Genomic DNA, 23,000 nt, shown 5'->3' on the forward strand with positions numbered 1-23,000 from the left:
AGTTTCACAAAAATAAATCACTTTATTCCTCAATTTAATCCACGTTATGGTTAAAAAAGCATAAGCTTGACAGTATATTTATTTATTTATTTGGAAAGTTTTCTAGAACGCGAACAAGATCCTCGCGGATATCAGAGCGCTGTACAGACAGTAAATGTTACTAATACTGAAAATAAGAGCAAATTAAGACATGTGTACAAGGCATATAGTATAAACAGCATAAATAGGTGTAACATCAAAAACGAAAGTGTCTTGGGGGTCGGGTTTCAGTAGATTATAATCATGTGAACTTGGCCATGAGGATGGCTTTAACTTCCTTTTTAAACAAGGTAGTGGAAGGGTTGAGTCTGGTTTCTGGGGGTAGGGCGTTCCAAATTCTGGGTGCCATCCCAGAGAAGGATCTGTTATAAGTTTTTTTCTTATGGAATTTTTGTGGTTTCAGAAGTAGTTTTGCTGCACTTCTTGAGGATCTGAACCCACCCGAGATCGTCAATTTCTGTGCCAGATAGCTGGGTGACTTGTGATGCATGGCTCTGCATGGCACTGTCTAGAGTGATTCCTAGTGATTTCGCTGAGTCTACGATGGTAGGTTGGACATTAAACGCTGTGATATGTTTGATCCAATCTTGCATTTTGGGTATTTGGGCCGGAGGAGCTATTAAAAGGAATTTGGTCTTTAGGGCATTCAGTTTGAGATGGTTCTCTGCCAGCCAAGATTGGGTGTTCCTAAGCACTGTGTTAAGTAGTTTGACGTTCTCTAGGGTGTGTATCTTGAGGTATAGTTGTGTATCATCTGCGTACATGTGATATTGCACATTAGAGGCTTGTAGGATTTCAGTGAGAGGTTCTAGGAAGAGATTAAACAGTGTTGGGGATAGTGCGGATCCTTGAGGGACACCTAAAGATACTGGGACGGGTTTGGACAGGGTGTTATTGACTATGAATTGTTGTGTCCGATTTTGGAGAAATGAGGTGAACCAAGCAAGGACTGACCCAGACAGACCAATTCTGCGTTTTAGGAGGTCTAACAAGTTCTCATGTTTACCCGTATCAAAGGCCGAGGAGAGGTCCAGTAGGATGAGAAGACAGGATCTGTTTTGATCGAGTATTTGCAGCGCGTCGTCAATGATGTGTGCCATGGCAGATTCTGTGCTATGGCCTGCACGTAAGCCTGATTGGTGTTTGTTTTGAAGATTAAAGTGGTCAATATGTTTCGTAAGCTGTAGGTGCATACATTTTTCCAGCAGCTTGGCTAAGGTAGGGATATTGGAGATAGGTCTATAGTTGGTACGGTCAGTAGGTTCTGCCGTGGGCTTCTTTAGAATGGGTAAAACCTGGCCTACTTTGAGCGTGTCTGGAATGCATCCTTGTTGAAGTGAACTGTTAATGATCTTAGACAAGAGGGGAAGAAGCAGTGGCGTGAAGTCTTTAATTACGCTTTCCGGAAGCAGGTCAGAAAGGTGGTTAGCTGGCTTCAGTGCCCTGAGTATTTTGCCTATGGCCTCTTCGGAGTAGGAGGTAAATGATGATCAGTCTGCATTATTTTTTGGGTTGGCCTTTGATAGAAGTTGGCATGGGGCGATTTGGGGAGCAAGAGTGATTTGTGTATTGGGTCTTGCGTATAAGGATAGATCCTTTAGGAGGTCTTTCTTTATGGAGTCAGTCTTCAAGGTGAAGAAGGTGGAGAATTCCTCACAACTTGGCTGCCGGCATTCTAGATCTTGTGGACGATGAGATGCCTTCTTGGATTGAGTTTTGATCAGTTCAAAGAGTTTTTTGGGACGATTACTTGCCTGATCAATTAAAGACAGAAACTATGTCATTGAATGGCCCACATCCGTGATTGTTCCATTTAGAGGCTGAGACCCGATACCATACAAATAATGAGCACTCAAAGGTCCCAGTTTCCTCACAGATTGTGTTCCTTTTGTGAAGCGTAGACGTGTTTCGATGGGAACTTTATATAGCCATCTTTATAAAGACCGAGGGGCATATTACCAAGGCAGGCGAAATGAAATTATCACCGCATTTGCGGCTGTTTTCGGCCGCAAAGCGGCGATAATTTCATCGCCCAATTAGCAAGCTGTCGCTTACATCAGTTAGCGACAGCTTTTAGGTGATAGCGAGCGGTTTGGGGCCCGCTTTGCATGTCAGCGATATTTATCGCTAATGACATGCAAAGTGGGCATACCCAACCTGTTAGCGACTGAAAGCAGTTGCCAACATCGCTATCGCCTATTATGAACGCAGGCGTAGCGAGAAAAGAATTTGAGCTAAGCGCGAATATCGCTGAAAACTAACGCCTGCTCAGACCAGTTCTTAGCCTGTATATCCAATGGGAGGTGGATATTCAGGCTAAGTCCCCATTAGCGAAAATGCCTGAATATCGCTGGATTTCCAGCGATATTCATGCATTTCGCCGATATCGTCGGATATTTTATCGGTTTGGAGATAAACGTTGCTAATAGCACGTTATCCCTGCAATAAAATTCGGCGATGTGCGGCGATAAAAAAAATATCGCTAAGCTTCTTTACCGATAAATATCGCTAGTTGTTGATAATATGTCGCTGAGTTTTTTGTAACTCTCACAAACATAAATTAAAAACTGGAACAGCTAAGACCACTTGGACAATAAAACACACGTCAGTCAATATAGCTTTGATGTTAACGGGTCATACAATAGTTCCAAATGTAACAAAAATTAATTGGCAATGGTTTATACCAAGCTATGTGTCACCAAGGCTATCAATGATTTATTAAAAACATAAAGCAAGATTTTAAATGTAACGCACCACTAATAGCCCCATAGGTTAGACCCCTGAAACACATCACTTTACTATCATATGGTCTACAATACTATTTATAGCACATAGCAATTATACTGGTCTCCCCTCATTCATACCACATTTACAAGTTTCCACTACGTATCTCTTTTAACTTTCAAGTTAATATGTCTACACTACTCATCCAATAGTAGTAGTAATAAATAACATGGTAATTCACCTCTTACTGTGATCAGGTGCAAGCAGGGCCGATCTGGATTTAAAATATCCCGTAGGAGTCAAGGGTATATATCTCCTTATATCCTATTCGGCTCCCACTAGGCAATGTGTGGAATGTCTAGAATTGTAATGATGACAAACATGTCAATATGGTTATATGGTCACTAAGAGTGAGGCATAATTATTGTAGTTTGCTCAATTGACAAATGAGGTTTCTCACCTTAAATCGATCTATAAGCCACCTGGCCTGCGGGTATGGCACACTGAAGTTTATTAAATTCACAGGCGTCGTTGGCCTTGATCGGGTAGTTTAATTAAAATTTCTGCAGAATAAAGGTTATGCACTCAAATTATCCTTTACACAGTTACATCTAACTCCCAACTTGTTACCTTAAGTGTAGGTGATTAATAGGTAACCTACCTTATAAAATGTCATGTATCATGAAGAGGACAGATGTAGGTATTATCTCTTACAGCTATTGGTGCAACTTATAGAATTGGCCGTTGCCCCAGCTAAGATCCCTTTTATGATTAGGGTCTGTAGGAGAAGGAACAAAGATATGTATATGTCAGTCAAACTTCAAATCACAAAAAAATAAAATGTGTAAGTTTTGAGCATTCTGGAATCCCATTCTTGTTTATAAGTATCTGGGACTACTTCTCGAATGAGTTAATTTCAAACGGCAGGGAGTCCCCATGTTTTCTGTAAATATCCAAACGTTATGATACAGTAACTCGAGCTAAGAGGCTGAGCATAACGCGTGCCATCGATCTTTAATCAAATGTTTCGTTAATCTCTGGGGGAGGCACCAGCGCGTATGATCCCTCTGTGACAGGTTGTCCATGGACCAACCCAGCTCTAAATGAGCATGGTCTAATATCAATATGTCAGAAATTGCTACCCTATCTACATTGAGCAGGAGGAAGGGAGTTATGAAAACGCAGTCTATACACGAATATGAGGAGTGCACTTGAGGTTAGAAGAGTAATCCCTGGTATCTGGGCGTTTATATCGCCATGCATTGACTTTTTTTTTTTTCATTTCAACCAAATTTTATTGAGAGATTTTCATATATACATACATACAGTACAGTATCCGTAAAACGAGGGTAATGAAGCAGTTCCTTTGACGCCTTTGGGGTAACATTAGGCGTGGTATGAGATCAAGGCATGGTCCGTGACTGAGCGCCAGGGCGAATGTTTTGACTAGGCAAGCTCTGGCGAGCATGAGTATTACCCTTGTGTAGAGAGAGATAGCCGGAATCGTAAGGAAGAGAGAAAGGAGGTAGAGAAGGTGGAAGGACAGGTGCTGTAGTTTGTTTGGCATTTGCCTGGGTTTAGCCTTGTATCTGTGCGTATTGTTCAAGGAGGTATGAAAGGAACTAGGTGTTTGTCCAGGGCGTTCCACATCTCCCCTCTTGCCGTGTGGTTTGGTGAGTGGTTTGCTGTTATGTTGCCTGCCCCTCTAAGGAAAGTGCCCCAGTTGAGCCAGCTTTTGAAAGAGGCCTTCCCGGTGTCCTTCCGGTTTGTGAGGATTGTTTTCACCGCGGCAGTGAGCAGGAGGTCGATCAGATCCCCGTCTTCCTTTGTTTGGGAGTCTGGGGCCATGAATGCTGTGATTAGTCCTATGAACCTATCTTGTATGGGGTAGCCTACCACAGTGTGTATGAAGTCCCTGACCTTGTTCCAGAATGACTTGACTTTGGAGCAATAGAGGATCAGGTGTGCTAGATCACCTTTTTCCTTGTGGCAGTTCCAACATGTGTCACTCTCTCGGATCCCTGCTGTGGCGAGGCGTGCTGGAGTCCAGAATATTTTGTGGAGTAACCAGTATTTCGTTTGTGCCAATTGTTGTGTGACCTTATTTTTGAACGCAGAATTCCACAGGGAATTTTTTTCTTTTTCTATGAGGCTTCTTCCTAGTAGGGCTTCCCAGGATTCTAGGGTCTTGGTATTCAGATTCGTTTTAGTTGGGCTAAGTAGTTTGTAGAGGTAGGCTGTCTGGTGGCCCGTCTTGTTCAAGTTTGCCATGTATTTGATGATGAATGGGGTCTCTTCATTAACACGCGCTCTAGATAGTGCCACTTTGATTTTTAGGAAGGCGTAGAATTCAGCGTCTTGGAGGTTGTGTAGGTGTTTTATTGTGTCAAAAGTCAGTGGTGAGCCGAGTTTCTCCATCTGATGGGGGACGAGATCCCCTGTTTGTACCAGGCCTTCATGTCCAATGTTCTATCTTTGTATTTTACCCTGGTGTTGTGCCAGATGGATTCCCATTTTGTGTGTTTAATGCCATGTTCCAGTTTCCTGTCTACTTTGAGGAGGGCGGTCCTAGTGTTCTTAAGGATGGGATTGTAGCCTCCGGGTGTCTATTTGCCGTTAGCATGGCTATGGGGTCGAGGCCTTCTAGGCAAGCTTTCTCCAGTTCCAGCCATACTGGAGTGTACTCTTGTTCTGGAGTCACCCAGTAAATCCCTTGTTTAGCCAGACATGTGAAGTGGAATGTTTTAAAGTTTGTGAGGTTGAGCCCCCCGAGATTCTTATTGAGTCTGAGTTTCTGCAGGCTTACCCGGGGTTTTTTGTCTTGCCAAATGAATTTGTTAATGAGCTTATCTAGCTGTCTGTGGAAATCATCTGTAGCTATGAGTGGGAGCATGCTAATTGTGTAGTTGACCATAGGTGTTATCAGCATTTTAATCGATTTGATCCTTCCCCACCAACTGATGAACCTCGGTGACCATGTGTCTAGCTTCGCTTTTATTTTCTTCAGTAGTGTGGATTCATTTTGATCTAGGGTGGATTTGAGGTCTCTGCCAAAGTGTAGGCCGAGGTACTTCAGGAACTTCGTTTGCTAAATCAGCCCTGAGTTGCCTAGGATTGTTTTAGTGGTGTGGACGTTCATTGGTTTGTATTCAGACTTGTCGCTATTTAGCTTGTAGCCTGAGACCTGCGCGTACTCTTTGATGGTGGACATAAGGGCTGCTATGGGAGGTGGGCATTTAGACGTGTTGCGAGGATCTTTGCGTAGATCTTACAGTCTACGTTGATCAGGGAGATTGGGCGGTAATTTTGGGGGTGCTGGGGGTCCTTGCCTTCCTTGGGGATGACTATTATGTCGACTTCGGACATGGACTGTGTCATGCTCCCTTTTGAGACGCAGTGTGTGAAGACCTCTACCATCGTGGGTTTCAGTAAGTGGAGGAAATGCTTGTAGAATGTGGCTGTGTAACCATCTGGCCCTGGTGCTTTATTGTCCTTTAATGAGGCGACTCCCCTCTTTACTTCCGCCCCAGTTATGCTGCTTCCCATAGAGGCTTCCTGGTCCTCTGTCAGTCTCGGTTTGTTTAGTCTCTCTAGAAGGCTTGCACCACCGTCTTGTTTGAGGTCATTGTCTGTTCTGTAGAGTCCTTCATAGAAATTTCTAAAGACCTTTAGGATCTCCTTGTTTGCTGTTTGCGATTTGTTATGGCTGTCTATTATGGCGGCGATCGCGTGTTGCCTCTGTTTGCTTTTAAGGTAGGAGGCACGTGCTTTCCCCGCTTTATTGGCCGTGCAAAGATTTATCGCCCTGTACTTGCTAATCCATGCTCCTGCTCTTTCGCTCAAGATTTTGTTTAGTTCGTACTTCTTCTTCGTTAGGACTGTGAGGGTGTTGCCGTCTGTTAGGTTAGCACGGTGACCCCTTTCCAGCTCTCTGATTTGGTTTTCTAGGTCTATTACCCTATTGTTTCTTTCCCTCTTTATCCTGGATTTGATGCTTAAAAACGTCCCTCTGAGTGTAGCCTTCAGGTCGTCCCACAGCGTGTTTTTGTCTGTTTCTGCATTGTCATTTAAATCGAGGTATTCTTTGATGGCCTTCTTGATCTCTATGACATTGTCAGGGTGTTTGAGGATATCGCTGTTTAATCTCCATCTCCTACTTGGTCTTTCGTTGTACCTTCCACTAAATGTGAGACTAATGTGTGCGTGGTCTGAAATAGTTATTGGAGCTATTTCCATTTGGTCTATCAGGTATGTGTGGGAGGCAGACATTAGGATGTAGTCTATCCTGCTGTATGAGTTGTGTGGGTGGGAGTAGAATGAGTAGTCTCTGGCATCCGGGTACTGCAGTCGCCACGGGTCACTGAGCCGTAGCTTTGCACACAAGTTCTTTAAGGTGTTCGGGCCCGGGGAACCGTGCTTCGTTCTTAGAGGGTGTCTGTCTAGTGTCTGATCTACGACCTGATTGAGGTCACCCGCCACCAGCAGGAGCTCATCCTGGGGAAGGTTATCTAGTCTAGTTTCTACGCCTTTCCAGAATTCTTTGTCTTCCGAGTTTGGCCCATATATATTGGCTATATGAATTGTTTCCTCCCCCCTTTTGAGGCTAGTGATTAGAAGTCTCCCATCCTCATCTGCGTGTGACTCGTGTATTGTAAGTCTGGCTATTTTGTTGATCAGGGTGATGACTCCCCTCTTTTTGTGTACCGCTGGCGAGCATGCATGGCCTCCTATCAAGTTCGCCTTCAGACGCAGTGCGTCTTCGGCTGACAGTTTAGTTTCCTGGAGGACGCAGACATCACTCTTTAGTTTTGTTAAGTATTCTAGCACCTTTCTTCTTTTAACTGGATGGTTTAGCCCCTTGACATTGAGAGATACCACCTTGATGTCAGCGAGTATCCGTGTGTGGGTTTGTGAGGTCATCCCTTGGCTTTGGAATCACCCATGTTCCTGTGATCAGTCTCCTTGTGGGCGTATCTGTTAGCCTCACTATTGTCCTATACATAACCTTCCTGTTCTCAAGTCGGCCTAGGCAATGTGGCAGGCCTTGTTGTTGTCTTCCCCTGTCCCTGAGGTAGTTATTTGGCCTTGAGAGTGAGGTCGAAAGAAAAAAGGTGAGAAAGATAGGAAAGTAAAGGATCTGTACCTGGTATGCCCCCCTGTCCCCCCGTTCCCCCTCCCCGCCCACCCTTCACCCCCCGCATGCTGTCCACTGGGCGTGCGACAGTGAAGGTCCCTCCCCCCCCTCCCCAAAGATTAAGGTTTTTTAGCAGTCTTTAAAAGGATATTCCTCTGCAGGTGCACCTCCCGGCTGTTCAGTCAGTCTGTTTGTGGATCCTGCCGGAGGCTGAGGTAGGTCTGTTGGATATACTAGTTTACTGGATTGTATCCCCATTGTAGTGAGTACCAATGATGATGGTTGGAATAAGATCTTGATTTAAAAAAAATCCCACTCTAGGACTATAGTGCATGGCACCACAATGGCAGAGTATTTACGCGGTAACTGTGCACCGTCAGGACTAATCGTGACCAACGCCCCAAGACTTTTCTTGGACGATAAGGATTTTCTTAAAGATTGGTCAATGATTGCCTGGCGGTGTACAAGGGACTGGCTAGTCCTTATCATCAAAACCGCCAAACGCATTGCAGACAAAATATTGGTGGAAATACAACTACTTGAAGGGAAAATAAAAACCACTTTAAAATCATCACTCTTCAAAACCGGACAAGACGAATGTAACAAAAAAAACAACAAATTTAAGGAATCGATCCTTTTCTCTAAATTAGAGAAATTTAAAAAGGATTTAGCCAGATTTTCCACCGAAAAGGTTTATCCTTACACTAGTGACTCTTATGTGGCTCCATCATTCAATCACAATGGACGCCGAGGAGGCTCTACTTATGCTACCTCGAGCTCCGATGACAATTTAAGTGACTCCGACACGTCACAACGTGGAAATGGCATTAATTTGTTCAATGGACGTGGTAACAGAAGGGGACGGAGAGGAAACTTCAACAACTTTGGCCAAAACCAATTCCAACCTTTTTGGCAACCAGGCCCATGGATGTATGGCCCTAATTTCCCTCCCCAGGTGGGTCCAGGCTTTTTTCCTCACCAAATGCAACAAGCACAGGGAACCCAGCCTTTTTTAGGGTTTGGCCCCAGGACAAACAGGGGCAGGCAGAAGACAAGGACAGGGACCTCAGGTCCGATGGACAACACCAGTACAACAACCTACAATGGACCTGAGGAATGGCAAGAAGATACCACAGGACGGAGCAGGAACAAGCGGGGGAACCAATCAACCAGCCAATCTGAGTTCCTATTCTTTGTCAGAAGATGAAGAAAATCTTCTTAATCGAGGATTAGGCTTTGTAGCCACAAATAACGGTGACCCGTTTACAACACAAGTGGAACTAGCAAAACTCTTCAGGAAGATTAGATTGCACTATTTTTTTGCCAAACAAAATCTTGGTAACAATGAACAATCAGTTGTCAACACTGGTTTAAAAAAACCATCGACATTTAATCCGACAACTATTGGATTACCTGCACGTGTTCAAACTTTTGAAGAGGCAGTGGAGAATGACATTAACACACTTTTTAATACCAAGTCATCTAAATCTTATGTTAACTTACCCAATAGAGAGAGATCAGCCTTGCGTGCTCTAACAACAAATGAAGCCATCACAATAAAGCCTGTGGATAAAGGCGGTGCAATTGTCATTCTTGATACAGAGTCTTATAGAACAGAATGTCTCAGGCAACTTCAAGACCGTAGGTCCTACCTTCCTCTAAAAGAGGATCCTACCGAAAAATTGAAGATCAAGATCTGTCAACTAGTAGAGGAGGCCACATCGGAGGGATGGATTACACCACAGGAAGGTCAATATCTGTGTACTTCCCATCCATCTGTTCCTTATTTCTATTGCCTCCCCAAGGTCCACAAACAACAGAGACCACCTCCCAGGAGACCTATAATCTCTGGCATTGGGTCAGTTTTAGAACCGCTATCCACGTTTGTGGATTTTTTCCTGAACCCTATAGTCAAAGAAATGCCAACGTATCTGAAGGATACTAAAGACATACTACGGTTGCTTCCCGATATTGATTTTGACATCCTTACTGATCTACTCGTTTCATTCGATGTAGAATCTCTTTATACATCAATCCCCCAAACAGAAACCCTGGAAGTGGTGGGCACCTTACTACAAGAGAGGGATCTCCAATCTACAACACCAGCCTCTTTTATCATGAATTTGGCCGAACTAGCCATGAAGGAGAACTATTTTAAATTCGAAGACACTACCTACCTCCAGATATCTGGTACGAGCATGGGTAGTGTCTTCGCTCCTAGTTTGGCTAATCTTTACGTTCATGTACTGGAACAGATGAAGGTACTCAACCAAGACAACCCTCACTATGTATCGCTTCGAGTTTGGAAGCGATACATAGATGACATCTTTGTTGTGTGGAGAGGCTCTGAGGCGAATTTGATGGAATTCCACAAATGGTTGAACTCTTGTAATGATTATTTAAAGTTCACGGTGGAATTCAGTAAGACTCGGTTACCATTCTTAGACCTTCTGATATCGGCAACCACTGAAGGTCTTACCACAGAGCTATATAGAAAGCCTATGGCACGGAATGCACTCCTCAACTATGGGAGTTGTCACCCTAGAGCCCTCAGGGCCAATTTGCCTTTTGGGCAATTTCTCAGGCTCAAGAGGAATTGTTCCACAAAGGAGGCTTTTGAGAAACATTCGGAGAAATTGTCAGAACATCTACGAGAAAAAAATTACCCTAATAAAATCATACGCCAATCAAAGAAAAGGGCGTCCAACAACAACAGGGATGCCCTTTTGGATATTGCCGGCCCCAAAGAGAAAACAGACAGGATGACATTCGTGAATACCTTCCATACGATATCCAACCAAGTACGGAAAATCATAACAAAACATTGGTCCATTTTAAACACGAGTGGGGACACTCTACCTGTCCCACTTTTTGCCTTCAAGAGAGGACAGAACATAAAAGATCAGCTGGTCCATACTAGACCTAAAAACAGACTGGCTAGACAAGTTGGTACCCTATGGGATCTTTCACCTGTACAAGGACATCATCCTTGTGGAAATTGTTCCGTTTGTCCTCAAACATCCAAGTCCACTATGATAGACATAGGAACAACGCGACCATGGCAACAGCGAAAATTCACCAATTGCAATAGTGGGAATACCATCTATGTCATTACTTGTCCATGCCCGAAAAGATATGTGGGCATGACGACAAGGAAGATAAGAACTCGCATTGGTGAACATAAAAGTACAGTTCGCTGTCGAAAACAGGCGACACGCCTAACAGCCCACTTTCTGGAAGTCGGACATGGCCCGAATGATTTTACATGGACGATATTGGAACAGCCCACCATACCAGATCACTGCCCAGATGTAGGCACATTTTTGTTTAAAATTGAGCAGAAATGGGTCTACAAGCTCAACAGTGACAAAGATGGTCTTAATGAGCCTATCCCTTGGATGTCACTATGAGGTTATTATGGAGAGACAGGATGTTACTGTGATACAGTCGTATAAACTATGTAAACATGGATTAACCGTTATTAATCACACGTCTGAACTCCAGCATTGTGCCAATATACTGACATCACTGCGGGTCCAGGAATGGCCATCTTGCCACTTATGCTCATTCATGGTCTCCTCTAATAATGCTGATGTCATTAACACCTAAATATGGATATAGACTTGTAATTTAAATATACACTCTTATCAGCACGGTTATCCCTATCTACAGTAAGAATGAGTAATATGAGATATGACGTTGGGCCATTAAAGTTTGGGCTTATTATAACTTTGTCCCGATATAATGGCATACTCAGACTGTAAATGACTTTTCCGATAGAATTTCTTATTCCAGTTAATTATAAACAAATCTGATTCGGAATGTTTCTGTATGTTCAGCTTCTTTCTTTTGTATTACGTATAAGGTAATACATTTAAAAATACACCTGAAATCACTCACTCGTTGTTGTAAGAAAATTATATAAGATTACAACTCCCAGAATTCTGTGTATGACAATGTGAATACACTAGGATTGATATAATCTTCTTAAACCACTAGTGTCATACAATATTGTCTAATTTGACTTTAGAAAATTAAGGGGTTTATTTTTTAGAAATACAATCCCTTCTTTGCGAAAAATGATTTGCTTTGCAAAATGTGTATTCTTACAAGTAATAACAGCCCGTTTTCGTTCAATTCTGGCAAAATAATCGATACAGCCCTGATGTCCTGAATATCTTGCATATGTATCCAAGGTACGTAATTACGGTATGTAAATAAACCATCGATGACTACAAATCCCAGCTTCCCATGCGCGCTTCCGCACACGGGAGGAAACTACCAACATAGAAATAGACCGCGCCCCTTCCGATCGGTGCCTCCCCAGTATAGCGCAGAGGAACGCCAGGAGACACCGACGGAGAGGTGAGCGGGGGTTAGCAGACCGTTGTGTATAACTGCCTTTGTGTGTGAGACATGCAACGCACGAATGGCGGTTTCGATATCCTCCTCTTTTTAAGTAGTTTGGGGGATACCGTTTGGGCTGACATCGAGCCGATTAGGGCACTTTTGCCTTTCCTTTTTTAAAATACGCTCTTGGGGTGAAGGCACGAACGGCGGAATTTAAATCCTCCTTTGTGGTGTGTGGAGATAGCACTTGGGCCGATATCGAGCTAACCAGGGCAAAACACTGCTTCATTATCATTTGCCGTTAAAGGTCAGATAAGGTCAAGATGCTTATGTCATTAGTTTGGGTTTGCTGATGATGAGGAAACCTTGAACACGTAATCCAGACTTTTTTCTGGGTTCATATAATATAATCTGCTTACGAATACTTAAGCATATAGACAAATAGAGATTTCATGAAACCAGGGATATCGGGCATACAGTTATTAGACTACAATGAGTAATACTAGGGTCACAATGAACGTGGTTAGACAGATGTATATCTTGACATTACATCTGTTATGGATTTTTGGTTTTAACCTCCCATTGGGACAGACAGTGGAATGTTTTTATAATTGCGTGTCTTTGTAAAACAGAGCGGTGCTCCTTATTTACCTGAGCTGCAGCCAGGTGAGGTGAGGCGCCATCCCCACAGAAACTGGGTGAGTGATATCATGTTAACTAAATCATAATGACATGAACACTAGAATATCACTACTATAGAGTGTATCTCTTGACAAACATGTTTGTTTCTTCTCATTTTCTTTCCATGTTTGCATGACTACTTTAGATTGTGGAGGAGAACCTGCACCTGACGAACAGGTGATATTATCCCTTTTTATTATTTCTCACATAACTTTACAGCAGTAGCAACATCTAGGTCCTGATGAATGCAGAGGATCTCGTCCTCACATGCAGAAATATGTCGACCACTCGCTGAGCAGATATTATGTTAAATCTGCTTTTTTCACCTTTCATTATTGTTTTTAAGCTTAGGGAGCTGAGAGAAAACATTAAAATTAATCATTCTAGTCAGTCTCACTTAATTTTATTTCACTTCACTAATTTCACTTGCACTGCTTTTTCAGTTGTAACACTACATTGACACCATGTTGGACAGGCCTCGTAGCTGGGCCGTCCCCCCTCCGCACAACGGGGCCCGGACCCGGCTCTCCCTGAATCCCCAGCAAGAACCACCCCGGCAACCCCCCGAGGCAACCCACAACCCGTCCATAACGGGACTCCAGCTCCTGAACCCTCCCGTACCGGCTGGCCCTGGTCCCCATCAGCACCATGGCCCCGGCCCAGCCGCCATCTTTGGACACTACAGCACGAGGCCGAGTGGCCTCAACTCGACCCTAACCCTGGGCCTGGCCAGGCCCCGACATCGAGGCACCAACCTCCACACAGGAGGTAAAGAGACCACTTGGCAGATCAATGGAAGAAGGAGTCGTCAACGGCTCTCCTCCGCCAGGTGTCGATCACCCCCGGCCTCCCTGGGCGCTGGCTCCACCCCCCTGCTGGGTGTCTGGACTCCCTCATTCCGGACCTCCCGACCTCCAGGCGCGAGGGTCCGGACATCAAAGGGGACCAGACCTATCAATGGGGCAGCTCCAGACCAGGAAGGCAGTTGTATCCTGGAGTCGAGAGACACCGAGAAGAACTCAGTCTTGACGGACTGCTGGCGCTGCCACAGCCCTGCCCTGTGAACCCTTCGTCTTGGCCTGCTGGCGCTGCTGCGGCCCACCCTCGTGAAACCATCATCTTGGCCTGCTGGCGCTGCCGCGGTCCTCTGCAACGTGAACTACCACCTTGGCCTGCTGGCGCTGCCGCGGCCCTCTGCAACGTGAACTACCACCTTGGCCTACTGGCGCTGCCGCGGCCCTCTGCAACGTGAACCATCGCCTTGGCCTGCTGGCGCTGCCGCGGCCCTCTGCAACGTGAACTACCACCTTGGCCTGCTGGCGCTGCCGCGGCCCTCTGCAACGTGAACTACCACCTTGGCCTGCTGGCGCTGCCGCGGCCCTCTGCAACGTGAACCATCGCCTTGGCCTGCTGGCGCTGCCGCGGCCCTCTGCCACTTGAACCATCGCCTTGGCCTGCTGGCGCTGCCGCGGCCCCCTTCGTTGTAGACCTTCGTCCTAGCCGGCTGGCGCTACCGCGGCCCGACCTTGCAGACTCCTAAGCTCGAGGATTGTGAGCTTCTCGCTTGCCACCCCCTGTACCGATCCGGTACCAAGACTGTCCCGCTACCCCTTTCCCTACAGAGACTAGAATTGAGGGGACCTTCGAGTCCTGAATCCCCTGTATCACTGATAATCTTGCCTTACAAACCCTATATAAAGAGTGTTGATCTCATCCTTGTGTGGTGTCTATCTGTGGGGGGGGAAGTGACTTGTCTGTACGATCGCTGGAGACGGCCCTCCTCGGAGGCCTCTCCCCCAGTACTCGGCCGACCCTCCGGGTCCCCGTCTAACACACCACTTAGTGAAATAACAACCGCAGAGTCATCTTACTCGCACAGTCCTTTCTTCACAACTTGTGTGACTGTGCGAACACTCACTCCTGGGTAAGGAGAACCCAAATGATGTAATAGTGGTGGTACAGAGAGACAACTGATGGGAAAATTCTCCCCTTGGGTTTGTGGTGCACGTATTTTTGTCTAAATGGCTTTACGTGTTTAATCACTTTTGTTCCACAATCTTTCCTTTTGTCGTGCAACTGGTTGTTTGTGAGTAGAATATGTTTCTGACTCCTGGGTACTTTCTGTTGTAATGGAACTTTTGTGAGGGGCATGTATCCAGTCCAGAGTCATTAAAGTAGCCCTTGGACCCTCCTTTAAATAGTGTGTGTCTTAGTATGCCCCCTGTCCCCCTCCCCGCCCACCCTTCACCCCCCGCATGCTGTCCACTGGGCGTGCGACAGTGAAGGTCCCTCCCCCCCCTCCCCAAAGATTAAGGTTTTTTAGTAGTCTTTAAAAGGATATTCCTCTGCAGGTGCACCTCCCGGCTGTTCAGTCAGTCTGTTTGTGGATCCTGCCGGAGGCTGAGGTAGGTCGGTTGGATATACTATACCGCTCTGTGCGGTGCATAGAGATAGCAGTTGAGGTAGGTGAGTTGTCTCGAGGTAGGTCGGTTGATACATCTGGTACTATCTTCTGAGGCTGATTTCAGTGTCTGTGGATTGTTGTAACGTCTGTTCCTGAGCTTATTCCACTACTTCTCTGTTGGTTTCATTTGTGCTGTCTAAGGAGGCTCTTCTTTTTCCTATTCCCATGTTCTTGGTCTCCATGCTTTCTGGGGGCGGTTTATGTAGATATTTCTTTAGTTCGTTGGGGTCCTCAAAGGTTACGGTTCGCCATTTATCTGTTATCTTTAGCTTCGCTGGGCCCGCGAAGCTGAAGGTTATGTTCTCTTTACGCAGTTTGTCCCTCAGAGCGAGGAATCCCTTTCTGATCTCCACTGTGTGCCTAGAGTAATCTTGCGTTATTATTATCTTGCTCCCTTTCCAAGTCAGATTCTGATTCTTCCTGGCCACTGCGAAGATCGCCTCGGTCTGATTCACACTCAGCGGTTTGAGGATGATCGGGCGCGGCTCTCGGCCATGTTGTGATTTGACTGCAGGTACTCTGTAGGCCTTGTCTACCTCGAACTGCCTATCGAAATTGATACCTTTAAGTTGAGGTATTAGATCTTCCATTAGAGCTGCACAGGATCCAGGCTTGTCTTCCTCTCCCTCTGGTACTCCCAGGAGCCTTATATTCCCACTTCTTAGGCAGTCTTCTTGCTCGGCTAGCTGCCTCTCTAAGTTAGCGGAGGTTTTGGACACTGCTACTAGGCACTTGTGGGCTTGGGAGTTTGCGTCCTCGATGTCGCTAATTCTTTTTTCCGCTGCATCAATCCTTGTGTTTGTCTTGCATTGGTCCGCTCTTATCACCGCCAGTTCCAGTTGCATGTTGTCGATGGTTAGTTTTGTAGCTTTGGCCAGGTCATTCCCTTCGTTGATCTTTTTTAGTAGAGTTTCTAGTGTTATTTCGTTTTTGAAGTCAGATTTAAGCTTCGAGGGCGAGTCAGGTGGGTCTTTCCTATATTTTTTGTTCTCATTGGCTGTTTTTGCATCCTGCCCTGCCATTTCTTCGAAGCCTCGCCTCGCTAGGTAAGAGTGTAGTCTTCCTACTTTTGTTGCCTCGCCTCTTGTCGTTTGGTTTGGCTTGCTTGTGATTTGTTTGTCCTGGCGGAACCTGCAGGGTTCGCGTATGGACTTTGTTCTTGTTTTAGCTTTTGCCCCCGCCAGTTCACTGCCTAGTTCTGCTCTCTTGGTTGCTCCGCAGTTCCTCGTGTGGTCCTCTCTTGGGACTGCGCCCCCTCCACACGTCCTGTGGGTGTACGTTCAGGTGGTTATTTTTGCTGCGGATATTCGCATCTCATTTGGCCCGTAAGGTGGCACGCTTTCTTTGCCGTCTGTTCGACTGCGGCTTTACACTGTCTACTGCTACCCTAGTTGCAGTTGCTTGCCCGGCTATGCTTAGCGCTAGTGGACCGGCGTGTTTCTTTTGTGTACCTTTTGTTTGTGGTGCCGAGGATAGCGGACTAGTCTCTGTGCTGCTTCTCCTTGCATTTCCGGTTTCCGCCCTGTTCGTTCTGGCCGCGACCTCTCGTGGGCGTGGTTAGATACAAGATGGCTTCCTCCTTGTGATCAGGTTTGATTTCAGTTTCGATTTGGGCTCGGTTTGCTGCTCTGCTCGGCTCAGCCTTGCGTTTCTTTGGCAGGCGGGGTTTATGGCTACAGTAATTTTCTACCGGTTGGACTTACTTCGCGGTGGCGCTCACTACGCCCCTCGGGTGTGTATCGCTGACCTCTGGGGTTTCGGCCACCTTGTCTTCCCCTTCCTTAGCGCCCCGCTTGCCACGAGTCCTTGTTGCCCCTTTTTTCCGTAGTGCCGCTTTCTGTGCTCGGCTTTGTGCCCGGCTCGTTCTGACCCAGCCCTTCATGGGTGTGGTCAGATACAAGATGGCACCTCCCTTACGTTATAGGTTGTTTCAGTTTCGATTTCCGCCTATGGTTGTGGTTCCCCTCAGCTTCTTACGATATTTGATAGGCAGGGGTTTTAGGTTTATCGCAGTGTTCACCGTTTGGTTTCGCCTCGTCTCAGCGCTCTCCACGCTGCACGCGTGTTCGGCGCCGATCACGGGAGTCCAGCCGTCTTGTCTTCCCCCTTCCGTAGCTCCTCACCCGCCAGAAGAGCGCTTCCTCCTTCTGCTGCTTATTGCTTCGTGTGCCTCTTCGGTTCCGTTTTTTGCATTTGGCAGGTTCCAACCCTGAGTTATGCCGCGGCGCTCCCTCCGTTCTACTTTGCTTACTGTGCCGATCTTAGGGGAGCCGCCATCTTGTCTGCTGGGTCCCCGCGGATCATCTCTAGTTTCGCATTTTCTCCACTTTGCTACTTGGTTCCGCCTGTCTCTGTAGCACGTTCTGAGCCAGGGCGGTTCCAATGTCTTATTCTGGTGTTGTGTGTGGACAGCAGTCGATTTTAGCTCCTTTACTCGCAGTTATTTGCTTCAGGTTGGAGGTTGTCTCGGACTCAGGCACCCGTCCGCATCACCCATCTCTGTGATGTCTTTAACTCCTTGAGTGCTCATGTCGAGGTCAGCTCATCATGAGCTACGGCTCTCCGGTGCTCATGACGAGCTGAGCTCGTCATGACCGCGTCCGTTACCTGGAACGCTCCTAAGCTGGGCTGATTCCCCTGCTGTGCTGAGTGTTCCATTGGAACGGGCGTGGTCATGACGAGCTCAGCTCGTCATGAGCACCGGAGCGCCGTAGCTCATGACGAGCTGACCTCGTCATGAGCACCGGAGCGCTGTACGCGCCCCCCCAGTACAGCGGGGGAAACAGCCCCGCACGGAAGAGGTTAATTGTGCCAAAATGACCCCTGTGCCCTCATATGTGGCTGTACTTCAGTTCAGGGTCCCACACTAAGTTGAAATCCCCACTGAAGATAATGTTGCTCTCCGTCCCGCCGGTTGGTCACTCAGCAAGTGTCTCAAGTCAGGGGCGCCTTAGGCATGTGCAAGCTGTGCACCTGCACAGGGCCGCCAAACCCCAGGGGCCACCATACCAATATATATCCTTAATATAATAATCCTTTGAGGATGGATACATATTTGCGTGGCAGCTCCTGGCAGGGATTTGGCGACCTCCGGCACTGTTCCACTTCCAAACACCCTGACCCCCCCCCTCTTCACTGGCCTCCGCTCCTGCGTTACTCCAGGGGCCCCCTACCTACGCTCCCTGCCCAGGTCTGCCATGAGCTTAGAGCCACCCCTGCTCAAGTAAAGGTCCTGAGCTTGTTTTGGAGCATAAACATTAAGAAGGGTGAAAGATCTATGAATACTGTGCATGTGTAGTACTAGCACCCCTCCTTATCCTTCACCATCTTTGAGAGAGAGGGACAGAAGTGTGAGTACCCCTACTCCCAGCATTTTCGTGCATGTGTGCACCCAGTATATTAACAGGTATTTCAGGTAGACGTCCACCCCCAGGAGGAGAGACCCCTGAAGTAGAATACTGTCTGGGTCATGTTGGAGTGAGTAGGCCCACACCTGTCAGCATTTTTCGGGTGAATTGAGACCCCTGACATCGAGTGCGAGTATCCTAAGGATTGTTGGTAGTGACATACATGAGTGCCCTAAAGAGAAGCGAATGCCGAGCAGATGCCCAAAGATGGGAATAGAGACGGGGTTCTGTAGAGCCATGGGCATAAGTCTCTTCTTCCCCCAGCAAGGAGAACCACGAGCAAGCACTGCCAAGAAGCTGGGTGATCTGCTTTGTGTCAAATGGGCAAAACCAAAGGGGATGATGGACGGAATGTTGAACATTGCCAGCACTCACCCCCAGTCAACTGATCTGGGTTTAATCCATCATCATTCTTGAGCTCACTCCGCTACCCCAGTTCAGACGTGCCCATATGCAAATCAGTCTGACCCTGTGCCTCATGGAAACAGTCAAGCCCGAACTGCCAAGCCATGTCTTCCCTGGACCGGAAACAAACATCCTGGGACAGGTTTCTGGCTAATCAGCCGTCATCAGCCAGGCTAACTCGAATCCAGTGGCAGAGTGAGCAAGGGACCCACTTCTGGGCATACCCTGCCAACTCAGGGCGAACAAAGCAAAACCAAAGGAGATGATGGACGGAGTGTTGAGCAATGCAAGCACTCACCCCCAGTCAACTGATCTGGGTTTAGTCAGCGCGGCCCAGGATTGCAGGCCGGGCCACTCACAGAGGTAGCAGAGTCAAGGTAGTGCTGCAATAGTCAGCCTTCGCTTGGCACTGTAGAGAAATATACGTGGGGCACCACCTCATCAATGGCCGCCCTATGGCAGTTCCTCGCCGGTGTCTGAATGGGGCATAGGGTCAAAGTTGGGCCCGCCTCCATTCTTAGTTCCCCTCGCCCAGCAGTACTACTCCCAATCACAGCTCTGCCTCATTGGGCCTGCACCTGGTGTGCAAAGATGGCGGCTCCACAGTCTCTGGCCGCGTCCCCAGGGAGCCATACCAATGCAGACGTAGGAGGGAGAGGGCAGACATATTCAGGGGCCACTCGTCTCTGGCATGCTGGGTCCAGCGATCCGCTTCAGGCCCTCTGTTCTATTGGCCTGCAGGATCAGCTGGTCTCCAGTCTCCGTCACCATGCTCGCAAGGCACTGGACGACAGCCCGGTAAGATGGCGGCTCCAGTCTCTGGAGGCCTCGGCTATTAGGCTGCGCCATTGTTTCTGGGACAGCGGCCGGAAGTAAAATAGGGTCTCCCCTGAGTGCAGGGGGATCATCAATTGGTCGATGTGGAGACAGCCGCTAAAATGCTGTCCCGGTGCTGTGAATGCTGTGAGAAGGTCTACAGGAGCCTGTTGGATCAACAAGACACATCTTACTCCTTTCCCCACTAGGCCACACCCCCGACTCGAATTTTAATGTCGCGGCTAGTACACAAATTTGTAAAATCACCAAAGGGACGGTATTGTTTTGCCTTTCAAACTTAAAACACTAAACATAAGAAGAATGTACTTTAAAATGTGATCACAGTTGCTCATATGACCTGTTTCATCATCATCGTAACCAAAATCAAAAAAAGAATATTTTAAATGAAAATATAAAATTTTACATTAGGTTCTACTTATGGATCATGTCCAAGCCTTTGCAGAATCTCAAAAACGTGAACAAATGGGTAGTGGTTTTGTTGGCAAAGTTGTCAGCCTGACCCACACACAGCTATACCCTTGCAACATGTTCTTACCTGCTTTGAACTTTACAATCAAACTTTGCCTCACGGCACGATCTGAGAAAATAGTAGTTGCAGGGCGTAGGAAAGGTACAAGGCTGTTGCAGGATAGATTTCTGTTTAGGGTCTGGAGAGCAAAGGTGAGGCCCACAGAGTAGTAGGCACAGCAAGGATGGAGCCCCCAAACAGCAGTAATATTTGCTCTGGAGCTGGAAAAAAACATAGCAGTTGGAAATCCACAAAGAGAGGAAAGGATGTATTCCACTTACCATGCCCCTAATGTACCTGCATTAGTGGGTGAAGACAAAGCCCACCTTTCTAAAAGGAGATGCGTGATTGGATCTCCTTCGAGACAGAATCACATATACCAGTAAAGAGGTCCCAGTAAAGAGGATCTGGGAAAAAAACACAATGTTCGTCTGAGGACACAGAGACAGTCAGAGGAATTTAACAGGTGCATTTTGCCTTGGCCTTTATGCTGTGACTGGGAGGGCCAAGGGTCATGTGTGGGTGGCCCTGGTCCACCCATTGCATCTGCCAGAATCAGGTCTGTACAGAATTGTTCTTTGTAACCCAAATTCAACAGGACCTATTCATAAAGGTAAATTTACACATCAGTAAATCTACACATGTGAATATAGTCTTACATTTTGTAGTAAATGTAAAACTTTTGCCTATTCACCATTTCTGAGTGGAAATGTATTACAAAGTGTAGACATATATGTTTCAACTCAATGAAACAAGGGTGAAGCCACTGCAGCCTAAAAGGGCCCAAAATCAGTAGTAGCCCAGTCTTATGACCTTACTAAGAATATGGCTGTCCTATGGACTGCCGTATCGGCGGTGGAGGTGCGAGCACCACTGGCGTAACGAAAAGTGAGGGGGCCTCCCTGCAGGTACTTAGAGGGCCCCCTCTGACTCAATCAGGAGCTCTCCGGCCACAGTGCAGTGCTGAGGGGGCCCCTTGGAGCTAGAGGCCCCCCCGCACCGCGGGGGCTGCGTGGGCCTGTGTTACGCCCCTGGCGAGCACAGTGAGCTTGGTGGTCCAACTGCCGTATTACGAGTTGAGCAGATTAGATTTGCAAGGACTGCCAAATACCGGGTTCGTGGTCGTGGAAAGGCAGCTGCCATAGGGAGGTACAAGGGAGCTGCACCGTTGTGCGTATTATGAGTTGTCTGATCCACTAGCGGACCACAGCGGTCCGACCGCCTGTTTCAGGGTGGCAGCGATTAAGGATTTGGGGTGCATACTCACCCTTTTCTTCTTCTTCCGGGCAGATTTCGATGTTTATCCCTTTCTCCAGGTCCCTCCTTCACAGCAGGATCTTCACCCAGAGGATTACTACCCTGATTGCGATGATCTTCAGGTGAGTCGTTTTTAAACCATATACACATTGCCAGGACTGTCCACATATGGGATAAACCCCAGTAATCCGTATCAGGTATTTTTCCATATATATCATGCATATGTATGAATATGACACATATGAAGGCGAAATGCACGCACAGGCATCAATATATATGTGGATAACACTTACCACCGCTGCAAGAGCCTCACCTCCACATCGCCGGCCTTGTGGTCAACTTCCAATATAGCGTTTTTTGGACTGCCAGCACCGTGGGCTACTGACAGGAACAAGCGCGGTCCTATGGCGGTCGGATTGCCAAACTCTTAATAAAGCAAGTCTAGCACTACACAAGGCCAACGTTTGGTAGCAACAGACTTCTACAGCAATTAATGGAGGCGGGGACTTAAAACAGAATCTCGTTGCAAATAATGTTAAAATATTTTTTTTTATTTTGGCTTTAAAAAAATTTATATACATTTATTTAACGTTTAGACATATATACAAAAGCATTTTTTTTTAATGATTTTAATAATCTTCAAAAAATGTAAACAACATGTAAATATACTTATAACAATTATTTCATTAAAGTAAATTATTTATGTACAGATCTTTTTGCATCCCTTAACACAATAAGTAAATACAAACATTTTACTTTAGGTTGTTGTCTTTTTAATAAATCTTTAACAATTATTTAAATGTAATGTCGTATATTTATACTAATTAAGGGGCCGATTAGAATGGCGGTTAATCCGCATCCCCTGGGCCGGCGGAAGCCACCGCCGGCCTGGAGGATGCGGATTAACCGTCGCGGCCACAGACATCACCCACCGCCAGATTAGGATGGCGTTGGGATTGCGGTGGGACCAGCGGTGGATGGCTGGTCCGTCCGCTGCTGATCCACGGGGTGGGGAGGGCTATTTGGTGACGGTGTCTGCAAGACACCGTCAGCCAAATTAGGATGTGCACGGACACATGCTTTTCCGCGGCGGCTTTTCCGCCGTGGAAAAGCCTGTGGACTCTGGCGTTTGGGGGCCCGTTGCGGGCCCCCAGAGTGTCCGGGGGTGGGGGGTGCACATGGGGGGTACCTATG

This window comes from Lissotriton helveticus, chromosome 6 (genome assembly GCF_964261635.1).
Source record: "Lissotriton helveticus chromosome 6, aLisHel1.1, whole genome shotgun sequence".
NCBI classification, from domain to species: domain Eukaryota; kingdom Metazoa; phylum Chordata; class Amphibia; order Caudata; family Salamandridae; genus Lissotriton; species Lissotriton helveticus.